Source organism: Aegilops tauschii, chromosome 6 (assembly GCF_002575655.3).
Source record: "Aegilops tauschii subsp. strangulata cultivar AL8/78 chromosome 6, Aet v6.0, whole genome shotgun sequence".
NCBI lineage: Eukaryota > Viridiplantae > Streptophyta > Magnoliopsida > Poales > Poaceae > Aegilops > Aegilops tauschii.
The window spans coordinates 7,041,928-7,047,559 of NC_053040.3; the positions used below are offsets into that span (position 1 = coordinate 7,041,928).

The following is a 5,632-nucleotide window of genomic DNA, read 5'->3' on the forward strand; positions in this document are numbered from 1 at the left end:
TAATGCAGTAGTGTATCTGTATGGTTTGAAAATCCTTTCTTTTTCAGTTGTATATTAGAATGGAATTTGTACGGTTTGGTCTGCATTTTCACAACCAATATGTGGAGTTGAAGTAGTGTAAATTGTTTCACTTGCTTTTTGGCCAATATCCCTATATATGTTTTACTTTTTCACTATTTATTTGTACTATTGCTTAATGTATTGTTTGGTCGTCTGCCTGTTCGGTCTGCATCAATAAATTGACGCCCTGAAGCTCTTTTTGATTTCTATAATCCGTAAGCACATATGAGCATCGAAAGAAAATAATATCCCATGATGAAACGTGAGCAAGCCTTGGTGTATATATGAACGAACTGATTTTTTTTCCTGCATTACAGGTGAAGGAAAAAAATACAATCTCCATAAGCTCCGCGGCCTTGAGGCCGATCCCCGGGTTTATGCTCTTCTCTTTGTCTCATAGTTGGAATTTCTTATGTTTTGACTATAAAACTAATGTAAGTGTGTTCTGTTGTCATGCATAGTTGGTGTTAGATGGAGGGATGCGAACGGGGAAGAGTACACGAAGATTCTGTACTATAATGGGATCAACTGCAGGGACAAGCAGCATCACATGACAATCTTAGTTGTGTATATGGAATTATAGATCAGTCGACTGGGATAGCCGCCAATCCTCAATCCCAACCCAACTTCAAAAACAAAATCTTGCTCACTTGGCTAATCGGCGATGTTGATAGTGGCAGGGAGGAGATGGATAAGGAGGACTAGGCATTGGTGCTGAGGTGTCAAATGGGAAAGAGGCACCGTCGAGCCTGGATCACAACAAGGACAACGATCTCGACCTGAGCAACAGGAAAAGACCACGAGCAAATCATGGCCATGCACACCAAGGTATTTTTTCTGGAGGAGGAGGATAACCCCCAGCCTCCCGTGGTCACTTAGTGCATGGATGTGATTTATGTGCTTGTGGGTTTTCCCATCGTGATAGATACTATATCTGATGTGTTTTCATTCTTCACAATATATTTTCATTCCAATCAACATATCTGATATGTTTTGATTAACCTTACACTCTTAAGCGTACATAAAAAAAATTAGAAGCTTATCTTGTAAGGTTCAGTAGTTCCATCATGTTCAAACACTCATAAGTTTCTATTGATTAGGAAGATGTTGGCTTCACGTTGTTTTGCCTTTAGCTGCTGGTTTTTTGCTACGATAAACTGAAATAACTAATGCACATCTCCTAACATAAGTTTTGGATCATGAATTGTAATTGAAATCCATAGAATGCAGATTAGATGCACCAAGAAGGTAAAGATTGTGTTGGCACATACTACGATCTGATGTAGTGATATTCTGTTGCTTTTTGGTCAATGTAAATTGTATTACGTTTTCATGAAAGCCTTTTCTTTCCCCTCTCTCATCATACTACTGCTCTTATCCTTGGTTCCCATATAAACAAAGGAATATGATGGCTTACATAGTGATACTCTTCCTCAGCAACATCCAGATACATGATGTTCCATCAACAACTTCAGAATATGCTGGTGATGCTCAACCTGCAACTTTGCACCCATACTGCCTGTTTGTTTTATCTAGAAAATTGACAGATTTTTTATGTGTTTCATTATGAACTAATTATTAGAAAATATTTCTTTGTGAATTATGATATTGATCTTTCAACATGGCATAGAAAATGCACTTTTCAATACTTCTAATAATGTTTTGCTCCTTGCAAAGTTGTTTGAGTTTTTATTTAAAATTTCTATGAACAAGTTTATTTACTGTGTACCCGTTGCAACGCACGGGCAATAATAATAATAAAGAAGTTGGGTTCACCGTCGTGGCTTTTTTGCACAAAGGTCCCTGTGCTTTTTAGTATTCAACCCGCATTCCATGGATAACTGAAAAACGATTCGTCAGCTCCGTCTTCCTTTCCACCCGCGCCGCACAAGGATGGATAAGGCGAGCGCTCTGAGCTGCGGAGCAGTGGAAGGAGCGCCGGGGAGGGGACACTCCACGGCGGCGGTGCTTGGGGCTCCGACGAGCGCAGACGAGCGGCGACGCCCTGAAGGCCATCAGCCATGGCCATTGTGGTTTCGCGTGCGCCCGCGAGCGGCTGCACGCTGGGGGGAGGCGGAGCTCGATGCAGCGCGCGAACCTAGCCTTGGTGCGACGGCGGCGCGGCTGCTGTCCTCCCGTCCAACCCGCAGCACGTCGAGCCTCACCGGAGTTCCTCCATGACGCCGGTAGGAAGCCCCTATCCCGCAGTCTCTCTCTGCTTCCTTCCCATGTTCTCTCTCTGAATCTCTCTCTCCTTCCTTTCTTCAGGAAGCAGCTGCCACTGCCCTCCATGGAGCCCCGACGCCTCCGCCATGAACCCATCCATCCCGACCTCCTGTGCGCGCTTCCCTGCAACTCCAGACGCCGCCCGCAGCTCTCTGCATCGAGCAGCAGCAGTTCGGGCAGAGGACGACGCCTCTGCCTCGACCGCTCGCCCCCTCTGCTTCGCGCTGGACTGCCAAGTCCCTCCCGTCCTCATCCCCATGCAGCTGCGCGCTCTCGCCTGCCCCCACGGCGAGCTCCGCCTCCTGCGTGCGGTCGCCGCCTCCCTCAACCTCCACCACCTGCTGCAAGTTGGTGCCCGGCGGCGGCAGAGTTGCTGCTCCCGTGTCGTGATTGGACTCCGTGTTCTTCTCCAACAGCAAATACGTGTTCTTCTCCAACACCAATCAATGGATTTCCCGAGCCGGATTTGAGTTGCCTACTATAAGAAGGAAGGGTCCTCGGACCAGAAGCTCCATCAAATCAAATCAAATCAAATCCCGTCGAAATTGCAATTTTCGTCGAAACGTCCATGTCGCCGCCGAGTTCGCCGGAGGAACCAGAACGTCCGTCCAACCGTCCAATGTCGCTGCCGGCGGCTACAACAGAGGTATATATCCCCTTGATATTCATTGGATGCAATTCCCTGTTTTAGATGTTGTTTCTGTCCCCTGCCTCTGACTATGCTATGTAGGAGCTTTTTCTTTTCTTTTTAGTTATTCAGTGATATGGGGCGGGCATCTGAATGAACGAATTCGTGTTGAAAATAACTTAGGCATCAGGTCCGCCAGGTTTGAGATGCTCACAGAAAAATGTCAGTTTCAGGCAGCTATTTTCAGTTGACAGTATACTGAAAAATTTGACAGTGAATAGTCTGAGCCATTCAGAAACATTACCATGATGTTAATATGTTGACTAGGGGCCTTTTTAGTTGATGGCACTGTTGGTATTGTTACCACTGAAGTGTGGCATCTCTTTTGATGGTTCTGTTTGAGAAAGTAAATGTAGGATTTTTCTTTAGGTTCTGCGCTGAGTCCGCGGGTCTCACAAAGATGTAGCATAAATAAAATGTCAAAAAGATCAGATTACTTCTCATGTAATGGATCATTGCGTGTGTCTTGGTCTTTCCAGTTTTTTCTGGTTTTGCAGCCTAGAATTTTTTAACATGCGCATATATAGCTACTTAATCAACTGAGTTCCTTTATGCTGTGTGGCAGACCCCTTTGTATTGTATTTTGCTGTTGGGTTTTTGACGTAGATGTGAAATTTGAGCCGACTATTCTCACTGTTATGCAAATTCATCTGTGTACTATGATTTTGTGACATAGATAGCCAAAATAAAAGAAATTTGTGGAAAATGGTGCTCCTGAATTTGGGGTTTAGATATGTGCAGCAGGTTACTATTCAGACTGAACCTGTCAACTCCCCAAGTGATTTTCTTGTTCTCATAACTTCGAAACTTGTCCAGCTGCTCAAAAGATCCCCAATTCATTGTAGAATTGGAGCTTGTCGATCTTCCGAAAGTATAGTTTGACCAATTTCTTGTGTAGAAGAACTACTTCAGTCCTGATCCTAAACTCATCTGGAGTCTATCTTGTTTTACGCAACGCGTGACTGTCCAGGTCCATTAGCTAATCAATTGTTTTATTTCTATAAGGCTAGAAAAGCCTTTATTTTGCAGATATCATTGCTAGCTTCCGTCATAGCTGGGATTAATGAAAGAATCTGTACTTACAACCTGTTAACCAAAATAGCAATGTGTTGTGATTTTGAGGTCAGTCGGCAAAACAATTTTGTACTTACAACCTGCACGAAGGTTTCTGTGGCCCTCCTCCGGTCAAAGCACTACTATGCAATAAACATAGCCTTTGCACAGTTCTAGCTGTCAATTTTGCAAACACCTTGGATACACTGTGTATCTATTGCCGAGAACGTCAGGAGTCCCGTTAGTAAGAAATGATGGCTCTAATACTGCTCTTGACACATATAATTAGGAGTTGTCATTTTAAAATGGTTACTATTTGGAGTACTTTTGGCCAGTATTCAGCAGTGTTCAACATCAACGAGATTATTATTCAGCTTCAGAGTATGATTGTATGTGTTGCTCATTATCTCTTTTCCCCTGTTGGCAGTACTAAGTGGCTTCGCACTGATGCAAGACGAACAACAGCCGGCTTAGATGAGTCACTTGAGTGCTGTCTTGAAAACAACATGAGCAAGACTGGACTTGATGGGCATTCGAGACTGTCCCTTTTTGATGGAAATGTTCTTCAGCTGAATGAATCTCATCTTGTCAAGCAAAAGATCAGTGATCTCGTGCAGTGGCGGAGCTTGGTGGGGGCCAACCTGAGCCCCATGGCCCCCCCAGCTCAGAAGAAATTTTCTGTATATAGCTTAGTATTAGGCCTATTTGTCCACTAAAAATCACCCAAAAATAATTATGTTTGCCCCCCCCCCCCCCCCCAAGAAAAACCATGGCCTCCCCATGATTTCGGCTCAAGCTCCGCCACTGATCTCGTGCAAGGTCCAAATGTTACCGGTGATCATGGCTCTACAGAAATGAACAACTGCGACCAGACAGATTACGAAATGTTCAGCCAATTTGACCATGTCAGATGCAGTTTTGCTTGGAGGAGACATAATTTGTGCATTCAAATACAGTTGTTGTTGCGCTCACAGGAGAAAGGACTTAGTTTTGTGTTTCAGGCATTGAGACAGTCCACTTTCTAAAAGAGGTGGTGGTATATTTGTAACCTAACTGTGCCCACGATCAGCAAGAAAATCATTACATTGAAGTTTTTATTTGTTCGATGTACCCCTGAAATTTGCTGTCAAACAAGTGTTATAGTAGGATAGTTAAGTGGATTTTTTTTTGGCTTTACATCATCACATGACTACTGATCTAAATGTTCTCTGCCACACTAGCTTTCCTTTCAAGGGAAATTTGTAAACTGTTGTAGCTATTTATTTTCCATGCATTTTGAATGTTAATCAAGACCAATGCTGTACATGACTCGTGTTGTTATGCATCCGTTCTGACAACTACATTTTCCCCACAAATTTGCATGACTATATATATAGACATATATATGTGGACTAAACTGTTTCCCTTAATTATTACTATTTGCTTGGTTAATACATATATTTGATAATATGTTATTCTAAAAAATATGCTAATATAATTATTGGTGGTATGATAGTGGTTCAGAATCAACTATACCATTTACAATGTTGAAATAGATTTAGTTTGGTACATCCAAAATGTTTACAGCTTATTAATGCCTCAAGTGAGTGATAAAAAAAATTATGT

The 5,632-nt window shown here is 42.9% G+C and overlaps 1 long non-coding RNA gene across 1 annotated transcript; it reads left to right on the top strand.

The window, feature by feature from the left end:
- Positions 1-1,910: 1,910 nt before the first annotated feature.
- On the top strand, positions 1,911-5,330 carry LOC109745617 (uncharacterized). The gene is made up of 3 exons (XR_006664890.2): positions 1,911-2,246; positions 2,329-2,932; positions 4,455-5,330. It is a non-coding gene; the product is annotated as an uncharacterized lncRNA (long non-coding RNA).
- The last annotated feature ends 302 nt before the right edge of the window (positions 5,331-5,632 follow it).